General features: G+C 39.0%; 1 long non-coding RNA gene across 1 annotated transcript; it reads left to right on the forward strand.

Annotated features, from left to right (window-relative positions):
• Positions 1-12,785: 12,785 nt before the first annotated feature.
• On the forward strand, positions 12,786-15,528 carry LOC149806998 (uncharacterized). The gene is made up of 3 exons (XR_016413983.1): positions 12,786-13,075; positions 13,710-13,854; positions 15,191-15,528. It is a non-coding gene; the product is annotated as an uncharacterized LOC149806998 (long non-coding RNA).
• The last annotated feature ends 5,020 nt before the right edge of the window (positions 15,529-20,548 follow it).

Genomic DNA, 20,548 nt, shown 5'->3' on the forward strand with positions numbered 1-20,548 from the left:
GGCTTTGACCGAGTATTGACGCTTGACATAGTGGGTCGTTTGAGGGCTGATGACAGCTACGGTGTTTTCAGGCATGAATCGTTGGCGGTACACTAAGGAACACGCTTTGGCAATGGTGCAAGCTTCTTTCAAAGGATCGACCCCTCCGTGTTCCATGAACAGTTCTCGAAATTTTCCACAGCAACGTCGTAAAATGTCCACGTCGGAACGACAATACTTTAGCATTTCTTCCTGAAAGTCGAAAGGGTCCGAGGCGTGAGCCTGGTACCAAGCGTAGAAAGCTTCTCGTTGTTCGGTACGCATGTTGTCGGGGTCGTAATAGTGAGCCTCAGGTAAATGGGGTAGAACGGCGTGTTGATTGGCTTCCGTATTGAAAAAGTGTGGAAAGTACCCTTTAGCCATTTCTGTCATTCCAAACGTTTTAGGCATTCGACTCAAAGGCATGGCCAAGTAGCTCATCGAATCTTTAAACTGTACTTGTCCCACTTGCATGAAAATGATTTTGGCTCCGTTCAAAGTCACTTTAGGCCGATCGGTGCCTTGTTCCGTATAGTATCTCAAAAGAAACTGTCCATCGTATCCGGAGAAATTGTGAGCCATCACCGTGGCATGACGATGACAATCTCCGTAACGTTCGATGTCCTCTTGGCTCCACGTCTTGTCGATGGGGTCTAAGACCCATTGGGCAAAATCGGCTAACGTGTTGGTCCCCGAAAGATTTTTTCACGCCCTCTGGGAATCTTGCTGCAGTGAGAGCAATGACTGAAGATAGGTTCTTGAATGCACTTCTCGCACGCTCGATGAGCCACGCAGAAATTAGGAATGTGAATGCCGGTCTCTTGCATGCATTCGAAATCGAAAAAGATGAAATTGCCTTTCTTCTTGTGACCGTCCTCTTTCTCTGGTGGGGGTTGGTATTTTTGCACGTAGCATTCGTGTTCCAAGTCCACGATGTGGTGACAAATGTGACATTTTTTCTTTCCTGAACATACGTGTGCCTTGGCATTATTAGTAAGTATGCCTTGTCCACAGGTAGGGCACAATCTCAGCAGTTGACAAGCACATTTCTTCTGTGAACCTTGTGTTTTCAAATGTTGTTGGTAACAGGTAGGGCTGACAAACGTGCGCAGACAAGTTGAACAAGGCACTGGTTCTTCGCTCAGACAGGGTGGAGAGGCCAAACATCCTGGGCATTTCATTCCACAATGCTTGTGTTGCTCTCGATTATTACAACCACGGTCACATTTCTCACAGTAATATCTGTATCCCAGGAATCCAGTGATACTGGTAATGGTATCGAAATGGTCATCGTGATAATAGACATGAATGTATTTTCCATCCTTAAAATCTTGGCCTCGAAACAACAGAGGCCCACGCACTTCTTGAGGGTGCACTTTCAAGGTGTAGCGTGGAGCTAGGGCATCTTGCAATTTTTGCATCTCAGGAATGCCACAGGGTGTGTCTTTGGACAGGCCAGCTTGTTGCAACAGGAGGTCTGCTTCGTTTCGTTGTTTGGTTCGGTTCGATTTTCGAATGTTCTCCCAGGTTCTTTTCCATTCTACTGTGTCGTTCTTGTTGGCATAGGTTCGTCCCACCACGATGGCACGGGCTAAGCACATCTGGTCTTGAGGGTTGTTAATTCGGACGAGACTCTTTTTGGTGTTGCGAAGGTCGTCCACCAATAACATCTTTTTGCGTCCTGTCCCTTGAGGAAGAGAGACGTGAGCCATTTTCAGTGTGGCTTTACCATCGGTGATGTCAAACTGGTCATTAGATTGTTGTACGTGTTGAATCTTGTCCATGATTTTGGAAGGGGTTAGTTCTGCGGGTCTGCTAAACTCGATCCAAACAGGGGATTTCAAACCGTCGTGATCTATGGATAGTGTCAAGCGATCGTCTTCTTTGGGTTGACATTGTCGCTTGAGTGCGGTGAGCAAAGAATCCAACATCTCGGTGATAAACCCTTCTGCTTTCTCCAATGGTACGTCGGCCTTGAAATCTTTAAACTTCACCGTGTAGGTGTAAGCCGTGGTTCTAAATTTTCTAGAGGAGCGCTTTTCCGTCTCTCGAATGGAATAGTATTTTTCAGGGTTGACTAAGGGTGACGAACTTGGTTTAGAGGTTTCAAATTCTGGTTCACTCATGTCCTCTTCAAAATCACTGGCATGAATTTGTGCCAAGATTTCAGCTCTGGTACGAGGCGATAGATCATGTTTCTGCCTCTTACTTTCTTCTTCTTCTTCTTCTTTCTTCTCGAATGAATGGGATCGTTTCATCTTGAGTGCAAAACGTCAAATGACTCAAGTGTAAACACCATAAACTAATTTATAGTCATGGCAGACCAGCGTATATAAAAGGGTGCGTGTCTTGTCCTTTCACTATTCATTTCACTTTCAAGCCGAGCACAACGATGGAAGAGACTACCCAGATGGAACGTTTCATCAGAGCTTTGCGAGGGGTCATTAGAAAATTCTCTTCAGACCAGCCGACGGACTACTCTCCTTCCTTTCGAGATAAAAGTCAAGATACTTGCTATATCTGTCAGAAGAAAGGGCATTGGTCTTCAGAGTGTCCAGACCGTCCAAAAAGAAAGAAAACAGGGGCTAAAAAAGACAAAAGTAAAGATACCTGTTATTATTGTAAAGAAAAAGGACATTGGTCTCCAGATTGCCCAAAAAAGAAACAAGAGGAATCAGAAGAAGAGAGGGATTCTTCAGAGGAAGAGAGGGATTCTTCTGAGGAAGAAAGAAGACAGGTGAAGAAAAAGAAACAGGAGAAAAAAAGAAGAAGGGAAGAAAGCGAGGAGGAGGAAGAAGAGGAAAAGAGTGTGACGGTGAAAAAATTCAAAAAACAGAGAGACTAAACAAGGAAACAGAAGAAGTTAATGAACTTTTAATTAAAGTGTTGTGTTGTGAATTGTGAATTGGATTGTAAAATATGGATAAAAGAATAAATTAATGATACAAGGTAAGTGTCTTTGAGTTGTGATTTTAAAATAAGAAGATATACTCACGCACTCATACACAGACACGTACTATAAGGGTAAAATGCGTGGGTTTTTTTTTTGAGTTATTGGCAAATTGAAATTGTATTTCTTTTCGAGAAATGTGGGTGGCCCTGAAAAGGACCTTTTTAATTTGGTGTAGGGGTGAGTTTAAGCAATCAACTTTAACTGCCTTAAGCCTTTGCCACGGCCAAGGCCTACTTCTGGACTGCGTAATGTTGATGATGATGATTGGGTTGAAATCACTAAGGGTGGTACGGTAGGCTTAGTCACAGGGTTAACGTGTTTAGCTCGGGAAGGTCGTATTCTCTTCGGTCGTGATAAAGAAGTCTGATACATTTGTTTCAGACTTCTTAACTCCGCTAAAATGTCCAACAGTACCGTGACCGTTTGATTTTCACCCTCTTGTTTCTTTGCTGCTACTTCTTCTTGCTGTTGTTGCTGTTGTTTTTTTCTTACCTCTTCTTCTTGCTGCTGTTGCTGTAGGAGAAAAGCCTGTTCCGCTTCCTTTTGTCGTTGTATAAATTTCTCCAATTCTTCTTTCTGTCTCTGTCTAAAATTCTCCACTTGCGGTAATGAAGAAGGTAACGAAGGTTCCGGGACAAATTCTTGCGAGGAGAGAAAATCCACAAAATCCCAATTCACCTCTTCTGAAAGTAAGTCCGGGTTCCCCTGGGCAGTCTCCCCTGTTGGTGCACCCCAATGGATCGTTTTCTGAATTTCCGTCATGTTGAATCACTGTCGCATAGATTTACTGCACACAAGCGCTAGCGAATCTATATAGACTACGTGACGTCACAGACTGCTCTCTTCGGATTGGATGCGGGCTGACTGAATTTTGTAACGCGTGTTCGGATTGGTGAATGAACTCAATCCGTTTCAATCCTACCTCTACCTATAAATAAGCGCAGTTCACTGCATTGATTCACCTGTTCTCGTCGCTTCAAGATGTGGACCGATGTGCAATCTTCTACGCTTGTGTCTTCCATGATGTTCAGGACGGACATGCTCATGTATGTCCGATCCAAGTGGACCGTTGTCCACAGGACAAACACCAGCCTGTGGATACGTAGGATCTACGTTGAAAGACAAGGATGCCTGAAAAGAGTGCTGATTTACGGGCCAACAGTGAGACGCAGCCTAAGGACAAGAAGAAGACCAATGCGGTGCCATTTATGTTAATGAATACATTAACATAAACCCAAAGGCCCTTTTCAGGGCCAGACATATTTCTCGAAAAGAGATAGCCTTTCAATTGCCTACCCTTTTTTAAATTTAAATTTAAATTTAAATTTAAAAAAATTTAAAAAAAAAAAAATCCCATATTCAATTCCCTTGTCCCTAGACAAGCCCAAACTCTATTCCTCATGTTAATTTCCCTTGTCCCTAGACAAACCCAAACTCTATGTTAAATTCCCATTGTCCCTAGAGTGGCCCAGCGTTTTTCTCCATGTTAAATTTCCATTGTCCCTAAAGTGGCCCGGGGGGGGGGTCTGTAATGCTAAGTCCCATTATCCCTAAAGTGGCCCACTTTACTACTGACCACCGAACCATCCGATCTGAACTGAAGATAGTTCGTTTCAAATGAAAGGTCACGGAGCTCACTGACCCTGCCTTTGGAGGTTAAAGCTATCAAGAAACATGTCTTATATGATATGAACTATAGTGACGCATTAGCGAGAGATTGAAACTTGCGTGAATTGAGCCAAGTTAGAACCCAGAACAAATTCCATTACGGAAATAATGTCATGGACTTTGGTCGCTGGAGATCAAAATCAGCTAAAAGGTCTGAGAGATCTTTATCATGACCAATGTCACATCTGCCATGATGACGGAATGTGTTTGAGATCATAGATTGATAACCTTTGATAGTGATCGGAGCCAACTGTTTCTCCTCAGAGAGCCAGAGAAAAAAAAGTCGGTCAATTGAGGGGCTGAGGCACACAAAGGGACGATGTGATGGGTTTGACACTTGTCATTAAACACTCGCCACTTCCCCCGTAAGCCTTCAGAGTGGCGGGCCATCTTACTCTCGAGATTCTCTCCATAATCGAAGGTTTGAAATGTCTGACTTTGCGAGTCAGGCTGACCTGATAAGAAACAAGCATGTAGAAGAAGATGGTCCGGGCAGGATTGAACACTCTCGAAAGTGGTTGTATGAGGAAATTCAGATTGGCGGAGATCTTGCTGGGTAAATCTATCGCTAGCTCGAGTAGATCAGTGACCCAAGACGTGTCCCACCTCATCTTACAATTCTGACCCCGCAACTTCTGAATTATTTTAGGTATGAGGACTGGGGAAGGTTAGACAAAGGCCCCAAACCCCTTCCACTGATTGACAGCACATCCACGGCCCAGGCTTCTGGGTCTGGAACTGGAGAGACGAAGGTTCCACCTTGTCGCAAACAGATCGAACATTGGTCATCCCCTATGGGAGTAGATCCGGGCAAAGATCTCTGGGTTGAGAGGCAATTCCGTGTGAAGGTCCTAGCCTCTTCTGGATATGGTGTCGGTCAGGACATTGAGCTTGCTGAGGATGTGTCTGACTTGCACATTGATACTGAGATTGTCAGACTAGTGTGAAACTATGATACCAGGACACACAGATCGGTGATTTGGTGCCCCCTGCTTCAGAAGGTAAGTCAAAACTACCAAATTGTCGAACATGATGAGGACCTTTTTTCCTGAAAATCGCTCTTCCCAGAAGTGAAAAGCCTTCACTGCAGCCTGCCTTTCTAGGATGTTGATCTGTAGAGGCCGCTCCTCTGGCCCCCGCGTGTCGCGTACGGTAGTGAAATGCGGTAACAGGTGGACACCCTAACCGTACCTACTGGCGTCGGTGAAAACTTATTTCTGCTTGGGGATCCTCCAGTGGAATTTCCCTGGACAGCAAACCTAGGGTGCGTCACGGAAGCAAGAAAGATAAAATATCTCGCGTGATCTGGATGGGCTGATCGAAGAAATCCGAGAAGGGACACACTGAGTCATCAGTGACAACTTTAATCGACGCGTAAAAGGCACCCAAGCGCGATCACGTCCGCTGCCGCATTGAATTAACCGACGAGACCCAAGAACTACCTCGCTGACATCCGACGTTTGTCGGAAACGGACTCGATCCGTTCTTTTATTTTGTTGACGCGGACACGAGGGATCTGCACAAGATTCCAGTTGGTGAAAAAATCCATACCCAGATGGACAAAGTTCCTGGATGGATGAAGATCGGATTTTCCCCAGTTCACTAGAAAACTTAGATGGGTCAGAAGAGGAAGAAGATCGTTCTTTTAGAACTTACCATGTGTTTTTGAACTTCGTCCAGGTACGCTGTCGTCGTTCTTGAGGACATCGATTAGAACAGAGACGACGAAATCTGAGCAAAAGCCCAGGGGCTGCTGTTGAGGCCAAAAGGAATAAGCTTCAGTCTGTTAGACTGTGTCTTGGTAAGCGAAGCGAAGATACTTGCGTGAAACTGGGTGAATGAGGTTGTGAAAGTGTATGTCGGTCAGGTCGGGACTGACGACATACTCTCCTCGTCAGACGGAGAGGCGGATCGACCTCGCCGTTTCCATCTTGAACTTTGGAGGAACGATAAATCGACTGAGGTGACTCAAGTCGATTACAGGCCTTAGTTTCCCATTCGTTTCCGAATCAGGAACAGCCTTGAGTAAAATCCCGGGGATTGTGGTTCTCTCACAATCTCCACCGCCTGCTTGGAGAGGAGCCACCGAATCTCCTGAAGTAATGAATCCGTCTCCCGATCTGCCGAAACTTCCGTGATGATGGGGAAGGAAGAGAGGGAAGGGGGTTGACAAAGTGAAACCCGGAACCCCTCCGAAATGACTTGGATCACCCATCCCTCCAGAGGAAAGAGGGAAATCCTTTGATCTCGAAAGTGCAGAAGATGGCGGCCCACTGGTAGGCTCTTTACAGGAGGTGGTGAAGTATGTCAGTGTTTGCGGTTGAGACCGGTATTGGGGTACATCATGACGGGAGAGACCCGTGACTCTGGGCCGCTGAGAATCCCTTCGCATGTGCTGGGGATGAGGTGTCCAAACGTCTGTACGTCGGGGGTAAGAAGCGGAAAATTGGAGGGGTAGCTCCTGAGCTGCTGAACTGCCTGCTTCCGAATATCTTCAATTCATCCTACATATATCAACGGAGACTCAAACGGGGTCGTCCGCAAAGCAAGCGTATGGTACGGTTTTAGTGGTGCCAACCGCAGACATACATCACGACAGATAAGATCAAGATTGGCTGAAGCTGTCAGGGCATTGGCCATAGTATAACGAGCTGCTCGATTAAGAACACGTGCGATCCTAGCAGTCGCCTCCCACATGTGTCTGCGTCGGATTCTTCGACGAGTTGAAGGATTGCCAATGAGGCCAAGTCTAACATGGAAGACATCGCCACTATGTTCCAAACCAGCTTCGTCACGGCATAGAACACACTCATATCTATTTTGTAACACAATGGATCCTACATGTGAACAGCTGACATATTTTTGTCAAATTCCGGAAGGTCCGTATTGAAGGTGTTGGAGTGCATCTGATACTAGCTCAAGGTGAAGTTCTTGGAAAATGGCTTTCCGAAAAGAACTCCTTTGAGTTTCCCGAGGTCGCCAATTCTAACCGAAAGCGGATCATACATCTCTTTAATCTCTGCCGATTGGTGAAGAATCTGGACACACGGGATCTTCCCCTCCTCCACAACATCCACTGACACCTTGACTTCGATTTCTTGTGATGTGGAAGGGGGTGTGGGGCAGTCCAAAGTGGCCAACACCCGACAAATTTCCTCAGTTGCATCTTGAAAGCTGAATTCGGTCGCCTACTTAGTCGGGTAGGCATGAGGTGGGTTTGTCTGTGACTCATCACACTGTGCGCCGGGTCCTCGTCCGGCTCGGCTCCAAGCACCGCATAAGACATACTGAGTGTCATTGACAACTCCGTTTGGTCGTGACCGTCTTAGGTACGAGCTCTACCTTGAGGACAAGTCGTCAGTAATCCAATATCCGGCATTACCAGCAATGCCTGTACTGTTTATATTTCCGGCATCTACAGCACCAGCGGCCTTTCAAGTACTACCGCCTTGTGTAAACGGTGTGAAGTCGACTTGTGAACTTGCTATATATATGTCTGTCCAGTCAGCACATGCGTCGGTCGCTCGAAAGCCGTAGGTGAACGGGCAGATTTCTCATCGAAATCACCGGTGAAATAATGATATGTTGCCGGCTGCCCAGCTAGATTGACGGATCTTTCACTAAGATCCCCGTAAACACTGTGTGGCTGGACCATTTTAGCCTAGAGGTCTCCATGTCACTGAGTCTGATTTGGGGTGGAGACTACCAATCCTGCCATGACCTCGACCGTCTCTCTTGTCCCTTTGCCGCTTTCTTAAGTATCGCAGTTCATGGGTTTTCCGACCAAACGCTGAATATTTTGCATCTTTTGATTGAGACGAGCATTTTGTACATGCAATGCAGGGGTCATGGATGTCTTCCCTGGCTTTCAATCTCTTACATTTCACGCACTTCGACGACATGGCCCTGAAACGACACAGAAGAAAAGAAAAACATAAATTAATGCCAAAATAGTATGTTGTTGAAATTATTCAAACATTAAAAGACACTGTCTCAACAGACAGATAAAAAAGTGTTGTAACGCTATTTAACACCCCAATGGACTTGATGCAGCCACTAGACTATCAAAACAAAGTGAAAATTAATATGGTCTTTAATATCAGGCGACACTAAATGATAGACGTTAAAACAGATTCGCAACGAACGGCGTGAGCGAAAAATGTCCAATTCACGCTCAACATAGAATGACATTGTGGAGGTCAACGTTAGCGTAGCGGGAAGGGGTCTTACAGATGAAGTCCCAATAAGTAACAATATCGGCCAGACTTTTGTCCGAAATTGTAAAATAATATATACAACGTGCAGGAGATGAATAAATCCACTGAATGTACCCAAAACGCTTGATAGGTGGGCGTCTAGGTTAGAAGATAAAGGCTGGATTGTTGGAGGCTATAGCATTTCGTGTGTACTGCACAATAACGAAGCTAAAAACTGGCGACACCTGGTGGCATCAAGAGGAGATAAATGTCAAGCGTTACCGCCCTTTGTCTATCTAAAAATAGACAGTATAAGACGATTTTCGTCTTTTAGTAGGGCTGGATTTGCGAGGTAGCAGGATAATATTCCTAACATAATGTGATTGAGGAACGTATATGATAGAGAATATGTTTTTCTTAAAATGTGGTTAAGAAGCTATTATCATTTGTGACCCCCATGAAGCCAGATTTTACTGGTATAAATTCCCACTTTGAGTAACCTTGTAGTAGCCATGATCCTCACACTAAAAGCATGCAGCACTTTCATCAAATTTCATACTCATTTGAGTGTATAATACAGAGTTAACATGTTGAAGATAGCCTATCACAATTGTTATGTATATTTGATTTAATTATATCTGACCTAATATATATTTATTTCAATTTAATCGTTTGTCAGTTTTAAAATTTTATTTTTCATTACATGATATTGTAATGTAAATTTATTCATTAGAGATATTTTTTTTTATTAAAAAAATAGTTTGGCCTTGACTGTTAGTTTATAAACAACAGGTGTTGATCTAAATCCTGACCTTGTTTCAGAATTTGTAGCAACCTTCGTAAACAAGTTCTATTTTATTTTAAAATGATTGGTTGTTTCCAAGGTCATGATGGGACCTTGTCTTTAAGATATAAACCATTTTTTATTTGTTTTTATTTCTTAGAGTAAAAATGATCGATTTTCGTCAGGATCACACTGGGTAAACATGATTTGTAACAAGTATTTGCTTCTATAAACTTCATGAAGATGATCGCGTGACCCTTGTTTACGTTTTAGATAGCCCATATAACCGATATTTTGGAGAATTAATCAATCTCAGTAGAAGTTGGGCCGTTAAACTATACGTTGTTTGGAGTTATTTAAAATTAGTTGGATTCAAAAGGATTAATTCTGTTAGTTTTCTGGAAAATACGTGTGCTCGTGTGATATTGTGGAACAAGGACAGTTTTATTTATAAAAAAAATCTATTCAGCTATCAGAAATCGGAGTGATAATTCTTGTTTCTACAAGGAACTATAGACTTCAACACTACAGATTGCAGCATACGTCATCATTTTCCATCTTGGAGTCTTCGTTGGGATTCGAACGTTAAATCAGTAGAACATTTTGTTATTAGAACTTCAAAAATTGTATTCTTGGATAATTCTCGGATTATTTTTGGATTTGATTCTATAAAACTGTAAGTTCACATTTTTTAAAACTATTTTTACAGAATTTTTCCAGGGAAATATTTTTTTTTAGTTTTCAAAGCTTGTTGTTTTCACTCTTTCTTGTGTTACTGTTTATTCGAGCCTAAATAAGTGACATAAGACAATATACAATGCATAGAGTAGTCATTAATATGGAAAGTTTAATATTCCATAATCATATTTATTTCCTACTTTCAACTGTACTGGTAACCCGTACAGAAAAATCTCACCAGTTCACATGAGCTGCTCATAAGCTGCACATGAGAACCTTGTTAGAAATGTATGCAAATTGGGTAGATTTTGCAAGCTCATGTGTGCAGTTTGTTAGATATTGTGAGCCAAGGAAAAACTAACCTGATTCTCACGTGTGCAGATTTTGCTCACGTGAGAATCTAAATTTTCACATGAGAAAGTAGAACTTAGAAAACATTCTTTTCCATTACATACAACCATGTTTGAAAATAAAGCAGAGTTCTAATTTCTCACGTGAGTTATCACGTGAGAAACTTGGACTTTGATTCTGGTTAAACACTTATTTCAAATTTATTCAAAGATGGATTTTCTCATGTGAGTTATCACATGAGCAATTTGGACTTATATATTTTGTGCAAATGTTGAATGTCAAGCATCCCCATTATTGTCAAATAGACATTATTTCTATTTTGCACTTGCTGTTGCTTTGTTGTATTTTTTAAATTTTAAAACATCTTCAACTTATTTTCTCACAGTGAGTTTTAATCTTATTTTGACCCAACAGGCTCCTTGTATTTGAACATATTAAGGTTCATTTCACTGTTCATAAAACGAAACAATTCAGAATTAAGGTCTCGTATAACCAGACTACCCATTAAACTTTAACAGCTGTCAAAGAATAGAGTTAATAATTGCATACTGATCGTGGTTGATGTTTAATAAAGTAATCCGTAAAAAGGTGACATGTTTCTCTCCCCAAAATACACAGTTAACAAATATAAAAAAAAATAAAACTTTTGCCCTGAAATGAATCCTATGTACCATAAACATATGACGCAACTCCTTTATTCACAAACTTCTAAAACTCCACTATAAAATTGTAAAACAAATACATTGCCACACATCTGGAAAAAAATAAACGCTGATGCACAGTCCTTTTGGCCTAATAAACTCTCAAGTCATTTTCCAGAAAATTTGGAGAATTACATAAGCTACGTCGTTTTCTTCCATGCCTAACGTTCGCACAAAAGTCAATACAATCTTATACTTACTGAATTGTGTAATTCGGCTTAGGGGTCATCCATTTAGTACGTACGCAAAAATCTGGCAAAGCTTGCCCCCCCCCCCCCCAGAACGGTCTATATTTAATCCACGCAGAAACCATAAAGGATTAATAATATTAACGTGTTTAATAAAACATTGTCCACCGACGTTAAATGTCTGGCATCAAAGAAATACGCGGGGTAACATTAAACATTTTGTCTAGTGTCCGCTAAAATTCAAACGCCGACTGAACAGTCGAACAGGTTACGTATTAGACAAATTATTATCGAGGTTTCACCCCCACCCCCACCCCCAAAAGAAAGCATACGCAAGGGTATGCATTTGGGTTAACCCCCCCCCCCCCCCCTCCATGCGTACGTGCTAAATGGACGGCCCCTTATTACTGGCAATCATGTGCTCCGTTAATCTTTTTTTCAGTGACATTATTGTATGGAAATGCGAATCCAGCTTCTCTGTTAGCTGTCAGTGGATTCACTAATGCTAATACTAAATTATCACTGCCATTGAACGATATGTACTGTACATAAATTTAATAAATCCGTAAGAAACTGCCTAATCCAGTCGTGTTTGGTTGTGTAGCTGTTTCGCACTGATTTACACGTGTATATTCTCGGCAATGGAAAATCTTGCTTATTTGCAGCCTTTTAAATGTTCTGATCGTGTTATTTCAAAAGTTTATAAAAAGAAGTTTTCTACTGAAATAATCACAAAACAAATCACTGACGTTTCCGTTAACTTTTCTGTGACCCAGGTTATCAGAGTACAAGGTGGAAGAATCGCCTTGCTAAAGCCATTAGAGTGTCTAATGGGGCATGGCTCGGCACAAGCTACGGTAAAAACATCAAAATTAACTAGGTCTATATTAATTAACTTATTAATGATATGAATTTACTTAAAACTCCATTTTTATGAAACATCAGATAATAAAATATTTATTTGATATATAAAATATAACATTACGAAATACCCCAGTACATATGTATAAAGGAGTGTAAAAGCACAAGGGCTCGTATCGTTGCTTACAATTTAAATGTCAGTCATACAGTAGTATAAAATAATATAAGTATATATTATTTTTATACTACATGTATGACTGACATTTATATTGTAATCAATGATACAAGCCCCTATGCGTACAACAAAATGTTTCCTAATAATTTACCCTTTATGGCGCCTCAAATGAACTGCATGCTGACCTACAGTGTACATGTAGAATGGCACTTTTAAACCGAACAGACAGAAATTTGCAAGCGGGTTATGTTCTCTTAGCAAGGACCACGCTGTTTATGGAGAAAGTTATTTAATATTCTCATGTAACATGTTTGCTCTTAAAAATTTCTGACACCAAGAGTGTGGACATTATTAACAAATAGAAACCAATACCAACATCTAGTCAGACTAGTGATGTCCACGTTGGTACTGATGTTAATGTCCAGTACGAAACAAAAGACATCGACGTGCTGTTAGGGAACATTCAAGGATTATGAAAGACTGGTTCTTTGCCGAGAAAGAGGTAAGTTACTTTTACACATTTCTTTTTACAATTTTCGCATATGGAATGATCAAAGTGGATAGCCTGAAACATCGACATTATATAAGTATAAGCATAAATTCGGTCGTTTAAAATTGAGCCAAGGGTTTGTTTCAGATTTTACTTAAAGATAATAATTCAACCTCCTGTTTCGAAAAATTGTATCTACACCACACCATCATCGAATATTTAAGCCTTCCACAATTCAACTGTGCAACCATGTCTGGCTCTTACCCTCACCCCCAATAATAATGCGGGCGCCTCAGTGAGGAGTACTTGCGTTACCGATTGAAACAATTTGGACAAACATAAATGTTCTTCGTATTATTTTATTGCTGATTGGGTGGATCAAGATAAGCATACACGATTGAGAACCAAATGCAGTAACTTAATTCATGATTTTATTCCTAAAAGACATATGCCTTGTCTGTCAAATCTTTTGATTGGTAAATTTAAAATAGAGATTTAATTGGATAAGGATTACAGCTTTTCATAATGCTTATATACACAAGGACTCTTTTGCCAACCAAATCTTTTTTCTCATTTCAGTGCATTATTTCTGTTCTGCATAGATAACAAAAAATGATCAATTATACTAATTTTGATCTTTTTACAGATTAAACTTAGTGAAGGTCACAAAATTTAATCAACACAACAAAGTTAGCAATCATTTGAAAGAAGTGCAAAACATTGACAGCAACAGGAAGAAGTCAGACAAAACCCCATTGCCATGCTAGAGGAAATTCCAATTCCAGTAAAGGGTATGTATAAGACGCTTCAAATTTTTTGATGTAATACACATGATACATATGCATTTCAGACTCTAAAATTTGACCCCCAATACATTTTTTTTTAAAATATAAAAATTGGAAACCAGATTTTGAATTTCTTTATATATTGCAAATGTACATATTTTGGAAAAATGTATCCTAAAAGTTTTGGAGAAATCTCCCTGAGGACTGTTCCAGAAGTAGAGATGTCAGTTTTTTGGAAATTTCTAATGTGTACCCATCATTCCTAATGATTGGTTACTAGAGTATACAATTTAAAGGAAATTGTATTAAATGTGAAGCTGAACTGCTTTGTTGCAGGTTGACATGTTCCAACCCCAAAAGAGCTGTAAGCATAATTATTACTAATATAAGTGGCAAAAATCATAATCTGAGCACAACAAGAGTATAAATTGCGTGCCATTATTACAGAAAACTGTACGAAAAATGTATATGCAGTTATCATTTTTGTCACAAATCAGCTGAACTCGTGTGGATTAGTAGTATGGATGAGAATAGACACAAAAGAAATTGATAAATTATTTGTGCATAGCAGTCATTTTGACTAGTGTACATGTCTACAGTAACTTTCACGAATTGTCATAAAGTCCATAAATGTTGATTGTTGCATTATCCTCAACCTGCCATGGTTCATCCCATAACGACAGTCATGAGAAAATTGGCACATGACCCATGGACAGGCATGAAGTTAGGACGGTCAAGCTTGAAATATCAGCGTTGATTCTTAAATAGGTCACCCGAGAAAGGATTGTATTATTATACAGAACATGTATGACAAGTAAATTGTAAGAAACCATATGAGCCCCTGTGATGAATAAATGCGTACACGACACAAGCCTTGAATTGTAATTATTAGTCTTGTCTCGATCTGATCTTGGAATGCTTAACAGGTACCCAATTGTTCGTTTTATTACCCAGGTTATTATAAATGGGAGAGTACCCGGGCACACATTGGCATCTTTATCCAGAAGTAGTCAAATTTGGAATATGCAGTGTGACTTGCAGCTATCTCATCAATAGTGCAGTTTGTATGTTTGCTACTAAACTATGGTAATTCTATTGGTAGAGCAATTTGACTCATAGTCCAAAGGATGAATTTTCAGACTGGGTCGGCTGTGTAAGTGTGTCCTTGGGAAAACAGTTGGCTCCTATTTTCACAGTGTGATAAAGTGCCATCTAATCCAAACTACAGTTATGTATTTTGCCTTTACCTTGTAAAATGAATCTTCAAAAATCCACTTTACAGAATGTCTCAAATGCTGTGATCGGATAAAAACTTCTACCAACTTTTTCATTTCCATTTCAGGTTTCATTTTTCAACAGTTAAAAACTGAGCCTGCTAACTTAAATTCAGTGGTCAACAGGAAGTGCATTGATTCAAAGAGAACAACCTCCAAGTGAAAATATTGTTGCAGACTGGCAAATGATGAAATTCAGAAGCAGGAATGTCAATTACACGTTTTGTTTGCTTTGAATTTTCTGGAACAGTGAAGAATGGTCTTCATGTGAAGGAAATTTTCAGTAGTATCTTTCATTATGACCTTAAAGTTTGTAGAATAAATGTGATGTAATATAACAGGTACATACATACATACATACATACATACATACATACACTAGTTGTCTTACCTTATTAAAAGATCACTAATTGAACTCAAATAATATGCTTGTGATTACTAGATTTGAATATTGATCTTACTATTTAATTCTTGTAAAAGATGTATGAATTCAATAAAAACTAAATACTATAGTTGTTTTTTGTTGTTTTTGCTCATGTGAGCAAGATGCCGCTCACGTGAGAAAAATCTTGCTCACGTGAGCAAGGTGTGGCTTACGTGAGCAAGGTGTGGCTCATGTGAGCAGATCTTGCTCATGTGAGCAAGATGTTGCTCTTGTTAACAATTCCTGCACGTGATTTTCTTATTAGAATCTATTTGCTCAGTGACGTGTGAGTTCTACCTAATTTGCATGTTAAATTGCACATGAGACTAACCTGAGTTAGAGCTCTCATGAGAATCTCATGCAGAAGGGTAGGCAGTTTTGGCATGGGAAGATAGGGCTTACTGGGATCGTGGAGGAATCTGTGGTCATGAATACAAGTACATAACCCATGTTAGTAAAGCATACAATGTAGGTGACCCTAACCTTGGGTTGTAAGGGTGTACTAACAGAGATGCATCCAATTATCAAGTTTCATAAAGACAGTAGAACCTGTCTTGAAGGAACATACCATCTGCCAAAAATAATGGTCTCTCATAACAGGTTAAACCACTATATAATCAATAAATCTGAGCATGAAGATCCTGGTCTCTCAATACAGGTGGTCTCTGATAAGACAGGTTTCCTTATTCTAAGTATGATAGTAAGCATATAGCATTCATCTAGTTGAATGATTCATGCATAAACACTTAAAACACAATAAAACTCAGATAAGTATTAAATACGGCTCAGTGACCTACTTTTAAACCTGAGGGTGTAGTACACATCAAGAACTCACCAAGTTTCTTGCTTCCAGGTTTAACAGTATTATATTGTAGGATAAAAATCTCTGCTGTCATGAACTAAACGAAAAACTTAAACTGAGCTAGTGAATATTAAAAGTATCTGACAGTGACCTTCTTTCATTGTATGGTTCGGCACTAACAGATGCATTCTATCATCTAGCTTGATTATTATGGCATGATCAGTTCTTGAAATTAAATCAAAATCAGTTAAGTCTGAAATGTGGAAATAGTTACCTCCAGATCTTTTGATGTGGTATAATGTTTTATGACTCTAGGTACAACAGTATGTACATAGCATGCCAAAATCCTTTTTTTTAGTCATGAGCTAAAGGCAAAACCATACCTTAAACTAGTAAAATGTGAAATGTGAGACACAGTGACCTTCTTGTATAGGTATATTACTAACAGCATGCAGTTGTCTGGTTTGATGATTTTTCTATGATTAGAGCTTGAGAAACAATTTAAAGTATGAAATTTAAGTAAAGTCTGTTAAGAGTAAACTATGGGTTACAGTGACCTATTTTTGCAACAAGGATCAAGTTGCATCTCCTCACCACATTGTAATGAATCCTAGTTAGACTGTCAGGAGTCGCTTGAAAGGACTGATATTCTACTGGCGAAAAAGAATTTCCAGAAATTCAAGAAAAGACCATTTCTTAATTCTTCTAACTTCTGTTGAAACCATCTTGAAGAATATATTCTGCAATTACATGATTTTCTCCCGGTATGGATGTCAGATTGGCACCAAGACAGCCTTAGCGGTCTTTTGGTGTAAACTCCACGTTGATATTATTTTTTGTTTTGGAGAAGTAATATTAACAATATTTTCAAGATATATGCCATGACAGCCACAGTTGATATCTGATAGCACCATTTACATTTAGGGCAAACTAGATATAACAAGAAGTCTTTTGGTGAAAGTACATTACTGATATGACCAGCCATCATCTAGAAGTACCCATAACAAGATTTTAAAGATGGTCATTGTGGTGGCCACAACAGAAGTCAGATTTATGCCATTTTCATTTACAACCAGTTAGATATCATAAAAAATCGTTTAGTGAAAAACCCATGCTGATATGACCATCCATTCTAGAGTAGTGATAACAAGATTTTCAAGATGTTGGATATCTGAGCAGTAACAGTTTCATTTAGGGCAAATTATACATCATAAAAGTCTTCTGGGGCAAACCCCCATGTTGATATGACTTTCGCTGTTCTGGAGAAATAGCCATACAGTGATTTTGAAGATGGCAACTGTGGTGACCCTATTGGTACCATTTTCATTCAGGACCAACCAGAATCAGTGAAAACCAGTTATTGATATAACTATTCATTCAGGATGAGTGACAAGAACAGGATTTTCAAGATGGACAATGTGGTAGCCACATATTGTGTCTGAGTGGCACTATTCTCATTTAGAATGAACTTGACCATGAGATGAATGTGTGTTTCAAGTTTAAAAGTAATCCTTCAAGTAGTCTAGGAGGGTTATTGCGAACAAACATGTGATAGATGATGGACAACAAACCATCCCATAAGCTCTTTTGGCCCTTTATACCAGATAAAACCCTATTTGATCAAAAACTAAAAGCAACACCTTAGCCAAAGACAGTAAAATGTGAAATGAAGGTGACAGTGGCATTCAAGCTTGACAATTTTTTCTTCAACATGATATAACCAACAATGTGTTCAAAGTAAAACCAACAAACCATACTAAACCATTTAGCATGAACAGTGCTTGAGAACAAATTTTAAACAAAACGTAACCAAAGTCAGTGAATCATGAAATATGAGTCACAGTGATCTAACTTATTGTATAGTACTCAAAAAGATGCATTCCCACACCAAATTTTATTACTCTAGGTTTAACAGAATAAAAACAGGATGCACACAATCTATTTGGTAATCAGATAAAGACAAATCTTGACCTAAGCTAGTAAGACGTGAAATGTAGGTCAGTGACCTTTTGTTGTAAGGTGTAGTACAATCAGATATGCACACAATCATCTAGCTGATGCTTCTAGTATCAACAGAGCTTAAGTGTGTGTGTGTATGTGTAATCTGGACTTTTAACGTAGCTTTAACAATGTAGCATGATGTCCCACCCAGTCACATTATCCTGACACCAGGCCAACCAGTCCTAACACTAACCTCTTAATGCTGAGCGTCTAGTGAGGCAGCTGTTAGTACCATTTTTATAAGTCTTTGGCATTACTCGGCCGGGATTCGAACCCGCAACCTCCCACATCCAAGGCAGATGCTATAACCAATAGGCCACCGGAGCGGTCCAACAGTGCTTGAGACATAAACTTCAAAATAACAAATTCAACGAAGGTCAGTGACAAGAGAAATATGGCTCATACACACCTAAGTTTGTGAACTTGTCTAGATTCAGCTAATGAAATTTCATGATTCTAAATATAACTATACACAGTAACAAGTCTGAGCTAAATACACATATATAACTAAGGATGTATGTCTGATATTTATGTATATTTTAATCAAGGATGTATGTTTGATATTCATGTATATTTTAATCAAGGATTTATATCTGATATTCATGCGTATTTTAACCAAAGATGTATGTTTGATATTCATGTATATTTTAATCAAGGATTTATATCTGATATTCATGCATATTTTAATCAAGGATGTATGTCTCATATTCTTGTGTATACTAAGGATATATGTCTGATATTCATGTGCATACCAGGGATGTATGTCTGATATTCATGTACATACTAAGGATATATGTCTGATATTCATGTACATACCAAGGATGTATGTGTGGTATTCATGTACATGTATGTGTGATATTCATGCACATACCAAGGATGTATGTCTGATATTCATGTATATTTTAATCAAGGATGTATGTCTGATATTCATGTACATACCAATGATGTATGTCTGATATTCATGTATATTTTAACCAAGGATGTATGTCTGATATTCATGTATATTTTAATCCAGGATGTATGTCTGATATTCATGTATATTTTAATCAAGGATGTATGTCTGATATTCATGTATATTTTAATCAAGGATGTATGTCTGATATTCATGTATATTTTAACTAAGGATGTATGTCTGATATTCATGCATATTTTAATCAAGGATGTATGTCTGATATTCATGTACATACCAGTGATGTATGTCTGATATTCATGTATATTTTAACCAAGGATGTATGTCTGATATTCATGTATATTTTAATCAAGGATGTATGTCTGATATTCATGTATATTTTAACTAAGGATGTATGTCTGATATTCATGCATATTTTAACCAAGGATGTATGTCTGATATTCATGCATATTTTAACCAAGGATCTATGTCTGATATTCATGTACATACCAATGATGTATGTCTGATATTCATGTATATTTTAACCAAGGATCTATGTCTGATATTCATGTATATTTTAATCCAGGATGTATGTCTGATATTCATGTATATTTTAATCAAGGATGTATGTCTGATATTCATGTATATTTTAATCAAGGATGTATGTCTGATATTCATGTATATTTTAACTAAGGATGTATGTCTGATATTCATGCATATTTTAACCAAGGATGTATGTCTGATATTCATGTATATTTTAATCAAGGATGTATGTCTGATATTCATGTACATCCCAATGATGTATGTCTGATATTCATGTATATTTTAACCAAGGATGTATGTCTGATATTCATGTATATTTTAATCCAGGATGTATGTCTGATATTCATGTATATTTTAATCCAGGATGTATGTCTGATATTCATGCATATTTTAACCAAGGATGTATGTCTGATATTCATGCATATTTTAACAAGGATGTATGTCTGATATTCATGCATATTTTAACCAAGGATGTATGTCTGATATTCATGCATATTTTAACTAAGGATGTATGTCTGATATTCGTGTACATACCAGGGATGTATTCTGATATTCATGTACATACCAGGGATGTATGTCTGATATTCATGTACATACTAAGGATATATGTCTGATATTCATGTACATACCAGAGATGTATGTCTGATATTCATGTACATACCAAGGATGTATGTCTGATATTCATACATATTTTAATCAAAGATGTATGTCTGATATTCATGTACATACCAGGGATGTATGTCTGATATTCATGTACATACCATGGA

This window comes from Sinohyriopsis cumingii, chromosome 1 (assembly GCF_028554795.1).
Source record: "Sinohyriopsis cumingii isolate HCF-2022 chromosome 1, ASM2855479v2, whole genome shotgun sequence".
NCBI classification, from domain to species: Eukaryota; Metazoa; Mollusca; class Bivalvia; order Unionida; family Unionidae; genus Sinohyriopsis; species Sinohyriopsis cumingii.